Source organism: Mandrillus leucophaeus, unplaced genomic scaffold (genome assembly GCF_000951045.1).
Source record: "Mandrillus leucophaeus isolate KB7577 unplaced genomic scaffold, Mleu.le_1.0 Scaffold24, whole genome shotgun sequence".
Taxonomy (NCBI): Eukaryota; Metazoa; Chordata; class Mammalia; order Primates; family Cercopithecidae; genus Mandrillus; species Mandrillus leucophaeus.
The window spans coordinates 3,155,408-3,164,821 of record NW_012102476.1 but is presented as its reverse complement, the minus strand read 5'-3'; positions in this window follow the sequence as shown (position 1 = coordinate 3,164,821).

The window sequence follows — 9,414 nt, the reverse complement described above, 5'->3', positions numbered from 1 at the left end:
GGGCGGCCGAGGTGGGCAGATCACCTGAGGTCAGGAGTTCAAGACCAGCCTGGCCAACATGGTGAAACCCCATCTCTACTAAAATACAAAAATTAGCTGGGCATGATGGTGGGTGCCTGTAATCCTAGCTACTCAGGAGGCTGAGATGGGAGAATTGCTTGAACCCGGGAGTTGGTGGTTGCAGTGAGCCGACATTGCGCCACTGCACTCCAGCCTGGGCAGCTGAGTGAGATTCCATCTCAAAAAAACAAAACAAAACAAAACAAAAACTAGTCTCTGCAACTTCCCCCAGGCACAGCTGGTAAGACACGTGACCTCCCTGAGTCTCAGTGCCTCCTCTGTAAAATGAGGATGAATAATATCTACCTCAAAGGGTTACCGTGGAGGCTGACATTTTAACAAGATGTATGATATAGTAATTGTGCAATATACATTTGTTGAAAAAGTGAATTACTGTGGATGGTCTACACTTTAGAAAGTGTAAAGAGGCCTGCCAAGGAGCCAGGGCATGGATATCAATAACCATATTTGCAGATAAGTAAACTGAGACTCAGAGAGATGACATGGTACTCTCAAGGTTTCACGGCCATATGGCAGCATGGCTGGAAATGCAAACAGAGCCCAGATGTCTCTACCACTTCCTCTGAGAAGTCAGATTTTGACAGAAAACAGGCTGGGAACTTAGGATGCGGGTCCCAGCCCAGCCTGGTCGGGGGAGTGTGAGCAGAAAACTGAGAGTCCCAGCAAGTGCCCCTTTTCTTGTCCTTTCCTTTTCTCTGTCCTTTTCTTTTCTTGAGATAGAGTATCACTCTGTCACCCAGGCTGGAGTGCAGTGGTGTTAACATGGCTCTCTATAGCCTTGACCTCCTGGGTTCAAGCGATCCTCCCACCTTGGCCTCCCAAAGTGCTGGGATTACAGTTGTGAGGCACCTCGCCTGGCCAGTTTTTACTTAGAAGGGACAGTCAGGCTGGGTGCGGTGGCTCACGCCTGTAATCCCAACACTTTGGGAGGCCGAGATGGGAGGATCTCTTGAGCTCAGGCGTTTGAGACCAGTTTGGGCAATATAGTGAGGCCCCCATCTCTACAAAAACAAAAATCAGCCAGGTGTAGTGGCACGTGCCTATAGCCTCAGCTACTTGAGAGGCTATGGCAGGAGGATCACTTGAGCCAGGGAGACTGAGGCTGCAGTGACCCATGATTGCGCCACTGCACTCCAACGTGGGCGACAGAGTGAGACTCTGTCTCAAAACAAACAGAAAAAAAAAGAAGGACAATTGGCAGTTAGTGACTGTGTGTTGACTGCCTTCTGTTGAAGGGACTGTGCTAGGTAATAAGAGAATTCCAAGATGAGGAAAGCTGACCCCATTCATTCATTCATTCATTCATTCATTCAGCAAACACCCTCTTCAGGCTTCTGTGGGTTTTTGTGCTGGGCTCCAGTGATACAGCTGTGTCAGGGCCCACATTCAATGTGGGAAGAGAGTAACTGGAGCTATGACAGAGGAAGCCCAGAGGCACCACCTCACCCAGGCTGGTTGGTGATATGCCAAGAAATGCTCCTGGGAGGAGATGGCTGTGCTTCCCATAGCCTACAAATTGGTGTTAAGGGAGATTTTCAGGCAGAGGAAGCAGCAAAGAAATCTTGCTTTATAGAACAAAAGACATTTTGGGAGGCTGAGGCAGGCGGATCACTTGAGGTCAGGAGTTCAAGACCAGCCCAGCCAACATGGTGAAACCCTGTCTCTACTAAAAATACAAAAATTATCTGGGCATGGTGGTGGGCACCTATAAATCCCACCTACTCGGGAGGCTGAGGAAGGAGAACCGCTTGAAACCGGGAGGCGGAGGTTGCAGTGAGCTGAGATCGGGCCACTGCACTGCAGCCTGGGCAACAGAGTGAGACACTCTGTCTCAAAAAGAAAACAAAGCAAAACAAAAAAACAAAGAATGGGAGACAGATGCAGCCGAGAAGTGGGGTCAAATATGGGAGGGCCACAGATTCCAGCAGAGGAGCTTGAGATCCATTCTGTAGCACTGAGGAGCCACAGAAAGTTCTTGAGCAAGTGCAGTGCTGTTTGCCAGGTGCCATCAGAAAATATCTTTGCAAAGCAGTGTGGGTGTGACCTGGTTGGGGGACAGAGCTAGACACTAGAGATCTGTTGGGCATTTTTTCCTAAGTGAGGGTCATCAGGAGCTGGGACCAAGGTGGTGACCTCGGAATTAGGAAGAAAGACACTCATGAGAGCCTTCTGACAGAATCTGCAGCTCAGTGACTGACAATATGAGCCAGTAAGACTCAGAGGTTCCAGTATGGAGAGCCGGAGCCAGGGGGCTCCGGTGCCCACCAAGGGGCTATCAGGGTGAAGGCCAAGGGTGACCCGTTCTGGGTAGCAGTGAGGCCAAGGAGAAGGTGCAGCTGGAGAGAGGAGGCCCTGCCAGTGAGGGAGGAGCAGAACCAGGCGAAGTGTGTCAAGCATAGAGCTGCACCGGGCAGCCCCAGCGCTGGTGCTGGGCACAGGGCAAGTGCTGTCTGCTATTTCTCTTTCTCACTGGCACAAATTTATAAATAGCTGCTAAGCATTTACCATGCACTAGCTGTTATTCTCCATGCCAGAACACAGCAGGGGACAGACACAGGAACCCTCTTGGAGCTTACTTTCTGGGAGGGAGAGACAGGTGATAAACCAGAACACAAAGGAAACAAGGGACTACAAATGCAAATACTAAGGCGTATGAAGGAACTCGAACAGCGACGTGCAGAAAAAGCCTGCTGCGGATGGACGCTGAGGCTGCGCCATGTTGAGAAAGAGCCACAGGGAACAAAGTTAGGGGACAGGGAGTGGGGAAAGGCAGGGTTCAGAGGCTTGGGGCTGGGGTTGGGGACAGTAGGGGGTAGAGACGTTTCCAAAGAGAGGAAACAGCAAGTGGGATGCTCCAAGCTAGGGATGAGTTCCCTCAAGGTGCAGATAGGACATCTGTGGCTGTGCAGAGACACCAAGTGGAGAAGATTGACAGATGGGCTTAGGGAGAGGGAGGAACTTCCACAAGGCTCTCGCTTCCCATGATGCTAAGTTTCTTTACTTTCTTCTCTTTCTAACCCCTGACCCCACACCACATCTTCTTTCCTTCTGATAGGGTCTCGCTCTGTTTTCTGGGCTGGAGTGCAACGGTGCAATCATGGCTCACTGCAGGCTTGATCTCCCAGGCTCAAGTCATCCTCCCACTTCAGCCTCCCAAGTAGCTAGGACTACAGGTGCACACCACCGCACTCAGCTAATTTTTTTTCCAGACAGGGTCTCACTGTGTTGCCCAGGCTGGTCTCAAACTCCTGGGCTCAAGAAGTCCTCCTGCCTCGGCCTCCCAAAGTGCTGGGATTACAGGTGTGAGCCACCACACCCGGCTCCATGATTCTCAGTATGTTGGGACATCACTGGGTTGTCTTTGTTTTTGTTTTGTGGTCAAATATACATAACATAAAATTTATTGGCCAGGCATGGTGGCTCACACCTGTAATCCCAGCACTTTGGGAGGCTGAGGTGGGCGTATCATGAGGTCAGGAGATCGAGACTACCCTGGCAAACACATGGTAAAACCCTGTCTCTACTAAAAATACAAAAAAAATAGCCGAGTGTGGTGGCGGGTGCCTGTAGTCTCAGCTACTTGGGAGGCTGAGGCAGGACAATTGCTTGAACCTGGGAGGCGGAGCTTGCAGTGAGCTGAGATCACGCCACTGCACTCCAGCCTGGGCGACTGAGCGAGACTCCATCTCAAAAAAAATATATATCTTTTAGATTATTTTTGAGTATACAGTACAGTTCAGTGGCAAAATGTGTAATAGTACTGTTGTAGAACCATCACAGCCCTTCATCTCCAATTTTTTTTTTCTTTCTGAGACAGAGGAGTCTTACTCTGTCACCTAGGCTGGAATACAGTGTTGGCATCTCAGGTCACTGCAACCTCTGCCTCCTGGGTTCAAGCAATTCTCCTGCCTCAGCCTCCTGAGTAGCTGGGATTACAGGTGCTCGCCACCATGCCCAGCTAATTTTTTGCATTTTTAGTAGAGACAAGGTTTCACCATGTAGGCCAGGCTAGTCTCCATCTCCTGACCTTGTGATCCACCTGCCTCAGCCTCCCAAAGTGCTGGGATTACAGGCATGAGATACTGTCTGGCCCGGAAAGATTTTTTAAATGTGAAAAAATTTTTTTAGAGATGGGGTCTCACTGTCGCCCAGGCTGGAGTGCAATGGCATGATCGTAGCTCACTGCAGCCTCAAACACCTGGGCTCAGGCAATCTTCCTGCCTCAGCCTCCCAAAGCACTAGGACTACAGACATGTGGTACAGACATGCGCTACCGCGCCAGGCGGACTACATTTCTTTTTTTTTTTTTTTTGAGACGGAGTCTCGCTCTGTCACCCAGGCGGGAGTGCAGTGGCCGGATCTCAGCTCACTGCAAGCTCCGCCTCCCGGGTTCATGCCATTCTCCTGCCTCAGCCTCTCGAGTAGCTGGGACTACAGGCGCCCGCCACCTTGCCCGGCTAGTTTTTCGATTTTTTAGTAGAGACGGGGTTTCACCGGGTTCGCCAGGATGGTCTCGATCTCCTGACCTTGTGATCCGCCCGTCTCAGCCTTCCAAAGTGCTGGGATTACAGGCTTGAGCCACCGCGCCCGGCCTACATTTCTTTATTGAAGGCTGCCCTGAACCTTAAATTTGCCAAAGGGGACCGTCAAGGGGAATAGAGAATGCTGCTTTTTTTTCCCCCCATAGAGCGTTTCATGGGAATACTGTTCTGCAGAATACACTCTGAGAATGCTGAAGCCAGGCAGATGAGGGGACATAATTTTTTTTTTTCCCCAAGACAGAGTCTTGCTCTGTCACCCAGGCTGGAGTGCAGTGGCATGATCTTGGCTCACTGCAACCTCTGCCTCCCAGATTTAAGCAATTATCCTGCCTCAGCCTTCAGAGTAGCTGGGATTACAAACGCACACCACCACGCCGAGCTACTTTTTGTATTTTTAGTAGAGACGGGGTTTCTATTAAACCCCATCACTGCACTCATGGCTAACACACGGTGAAACACACGGTTAGCCAGAGTGCAGTGTTGGCCAGGCTGGTCTTGAACTCCTGACCTTGATCCACCCACCTCAGTCTCCCAAAGTGCTGGGATTACAGGCATGAGCCACAGCACCTGACCCAAGGAGGAACATAATTAAGATCATGAAGCTGAGTCAGTGGCAGAAGTAGACCTGGAACCCAAATCTCCTATTTCCCAGGCACTGCCCTTCCTGTTTACACTACACCAGGCTGCAATGACAGATGGACGGCAAAGGCAAAAGGCTGGAGCCCCACAGGGCAGCTAGGAGGCCCCCGGCCTAACTCAGCAAGGGCCTGAGCAAGAGCGGACAGCGGTGAGAGATGCTACAGAGAACCGTTTGTGAAATGCCTGTCACCCATCCTGGACAATTTCATACACTTCCTAGATACCTGAACGACCCCCCATTACATGACCTCTAAACAACCTTCTTACTTATGTTTAGTACTTACCATCATCTGTCATTTATATTTTTCTTCTTTACATTTATTTATTTATTTATTTAGAGACTGAATTTCACTCTTGTTGCCCAGGCTGAAGTGCAATGGCACAATCTCGGCTCACTGCAACCTCTGCCTCCCAGGTTCAAGCAATTCTCCTGTCTCAGCCTCCTGAGTGGCTGGGATAACAGGTGCATGCCACAATGTCCGAAAAAAATTTTCGTATTTTTCGTATAGACGGGGTTTCATCATATTCCTCAGGCTGGTCTCAAACTCCCAACCTCAGGTGATCCACTGGCCTCGGCCTCCCAAAGTGCTGGGATTACAGGTGTGACCCACTGTGACTGGCCTTATTTATTATTATTGTTTTTTGAGATGGAGTCTCACTCTGTGGCCCAGGCTGGAGTGCAGTGTGCAATCTCCGCTCACTGCAACCTCTGCCTCCCAGGGTCAAGTGATTCTCCTGCCTCAGTGTCCTGAGTAGCTGGTACTACAGACACATGACACCATGCCCATCTAATTTTTGTATTTTTAGTAGAGACAGGGTTTCATCATGTTGGTCAGGCTGGTCTCAAACTCCTGACGTCAAGTTATCTGCCTGCCTCGGCCTCTCAAAGTGTATATTTATCCTCTTTACATTTATATGGCAGTGTGGTAACCTACCCTAAAATCCCACCTCTCTAGTTGATGACGTTTTGCCTTCAATAATTTGGGGCATTCCAGCTTGGCTTCTGGGGTCAGTAAGCTGAGATCGCGCCATTGCACTCTGGCCTGGGGGACAAGAGCGAGACTCCCTCTCAAGAGTAGAGAGTAGAGGCCAGGTGCAGTGGCTTATGCCTGTAATCCCAGCACTCTGGGAGGCCCAGGCAGGTAGATCTCCTGAGGTCAGGAGCTCGAGACCAGCTTCGCCAACATGGTGAAACCCTGTCTCTACTAAAGATACAAAAAATTAGCCGGGCATGGCGGCAGGCGCCATATTCCCAGCTACTCAAGAGGCTGAGGCAGAAGAATCGCTTGAACCCGGGAGGCAGAGGTTGCAGTGAGTCAAGATCGCGCCATTGCACTCCAGCCTGGACAACAAAAGCTAAACTCTGTCTCAAAAAAAAGAAAAAAGAAAAAAGAAAAAAAGAGAGCGAGAGAGTGTAGAGTGGAATAGAATAGAAAAAATTAAAAATATAATAAATAAAACACAATAATAAAATAAAGACTGGGTCACTGAGTGGGCCTCCTCGAAGGGCCTCCTCTAAGGGACTGGGAAGGGGACGTCAGGCCCTTGGTCGAGAATCTTGGACCGGTTTCTCCTCCCCTGCAGCCCTTGCTGACAACTGCCTGAGCCCAGGTCGAAGCGGCTGCATCCATCTTAACTACGGCAAGAGGCGCTGCCAAGGCCGCCTGAGAGGAACAGCAAGAGGAGACGTTTCCAGCAGGAACAAACCAGGTCAGCAACACCAGATCGATATTCAAGCTATTCAATGCCTTTCTCTAAAATGAAGAGAAGCTGGACTATCGACAGCCATCTCTTCTAAGAGGGCCTTCATTTTTCTGGACTCCGGAACCACGGAGTTGCTCGCTGTCCTCTCTAGTCCCCACCCGAAGCTACTTCCGGTCGTCGAGGCGTCCGTGGAGCCCCCTGCACCCCACTCCCAGGGCAAATTCCCAGTGTCCCTCCAGGAGCCGCCCAGTCACTGGCCACGCTCATGGCTCCAAGCCAATGAACCTGGGAAGGCGGAAGGGACGGAGACTGGGAAAGAGTCCGCGGGCCAAGAGCTCTGCGGAAATGGCCGACTGCCTCTTCCTGGCGCAGTGGCGGTTTCTGCGGTATAGGGATGTTTGCGTCCTGATCCGGGACGCGATGCCGCGTCCTGCGGCCACCTAGATGCGCTCAGCGGCGCCCGCCCCACCCGGATCCCCGAAAAGGGAAAGAAGTGGCTCTCCTCACTTATGGGGCAGGTTAACCCGTTTCTTGAGATCCCCGCCAGATCACCATCCCTCCAGGTTCCTCCACAGGGCCTCCCCCGGACCTCCTGTAAAAGGTTCACAGCCTGGTATACTGATATATTCTGAGTTAAAAACAGAGAAATTGTAGTTTCAGACGGAGCAATCCGACCTGTTTCTTCTGCATGCAGCATGCCAGAAACCTTACTCTGGGGGAATATCCTTCTGTACGAGGGCAAGAAAACAGCCTTCAGAGGCCACAAGGGACCAGAATAAACATACGTAACAAAGTAGTCTGTATGTTGCACCTACTTGACACCCCCCCATACATATTCTAGCTACTCACTGCCCTAGCTAAATTTTCTTTGTCCTGTCATTTATTTTTTTCCTTTTATTCCTTCTTTCTTCTGAGAGGGAGTCTCGCTCTGTAGCCCAGGCTGGAGTGCAGTGTCAGGATCTCGGCTCACTACAACCTCTGCCTGCTGGGTTCAGGCTATTCTACCTCAGCCTCCTAAGTAGGTGGGACTACAGGCATGGGCCACCACGCCTGGCTAATTTTTGTACTTTCAGTAGAGATGGGGTTTCACCATGTTGGCCAGGATGGTCTCGATCTCTTGACCACTCATGATCCGCCCGCCTCGGCCTCCCAAAGTGCTGGGATTACAGGTGTGAGCCACCGGGCTGGCCCTCTTTTCTTTTTTTTCAAACGAAGTCTCTCTCCCACCCAGGCTGGAGTGTAGTGGCGTGATCTCGGCTCACTGCCACCTCTGCCTCCCAGGTTCAAGTGAGTCTCCTGCCTCAGCCTCCCGAGCCGGGATTACAGGCACCCACCACCACCCACCCCCCAGCTAACCTTTTTAAAATTATTATTAATAAGCACGGGGTTTCCTGACCTCAAGTGATCCACCCACCTTGGCCTCCCAAAGTGATGGGATTACAGGCATGAGCCACATCTGCCCACTTAAATTTTATTGTTCTTTGTCTAAGAAACATAAAAGCACCTGGCTTTGGGCACTTTTTCTGACTTCCCTCTCTTGTGAAGATCCCCATGTACATGTAAAACTAATACAATTTGTATAATTTTCTCGTTTGTCCACTGTCAATTTATTTTTTCTTATTTTACTTTATTATTTATTTATTTATTTATTTTTGAAGATAGGGTTTCACTAACTTGCCCAGGCTGATCTCATACTCCTGGGCTCAAGGGATCCTCCTGCCTTTGCCTCCCAGTAGCTAGGATTACAAGTGATTCTCAATCTGGGCCTAGATTCAACTAAAGAGCCCACTAAGAGCTAAAAGGCGGTTAGAGGCGACTCTTACTCCCATACACAGTGAGGGAGGAGACCACCCCTCATACTGTCTTATGCCCAATTTCTGCCTCCAAAGAATGAAGAAGTAAAAACTAAAAGGCAGAAATGAAATCCATAAGCAGATAGCCCGGCGCCAGACCCTGGGCCTGGTAGTTAAAGATCGACCTCTGACCTAATCGGTTATGTTATCTATAGATTACAGACATTGTATAGAAAAGCACTGTGAAAATCCCTGTCCTGTTCTGTTCCATTCTAATTACCGGTGCATGCAGCCCCCAGTCATGTACCCACTGCTTGCTCAATTGATCATGACCTTCTCATGGGGACCCCCTTAGAGTTGTGAGCCCTTAAAAGGGACAGGAATTGCTCACTCAGGGAGCTTGGTTTTTGATACCTGAGTCTTGCTGATGCTCCTGGCCGAATAAAGCCCTTCCTTCTGGGCTGGGCGCGGTGGCTCAAGCCTGTAATCCCAGCACTTTGGGAGGCCGAGATGGGAGGATCACGAGGTCAGGAGATCGAGACCATCCTGGTGAATACGGTGTTTAGGAGAAACCCCGTCTCTACTAAAAAATACAAAAAAACTAGCCGGGTGAGGTGGCGGGTGCCTATAGTCTCAGCTACTCAGGAGGCTGAGGC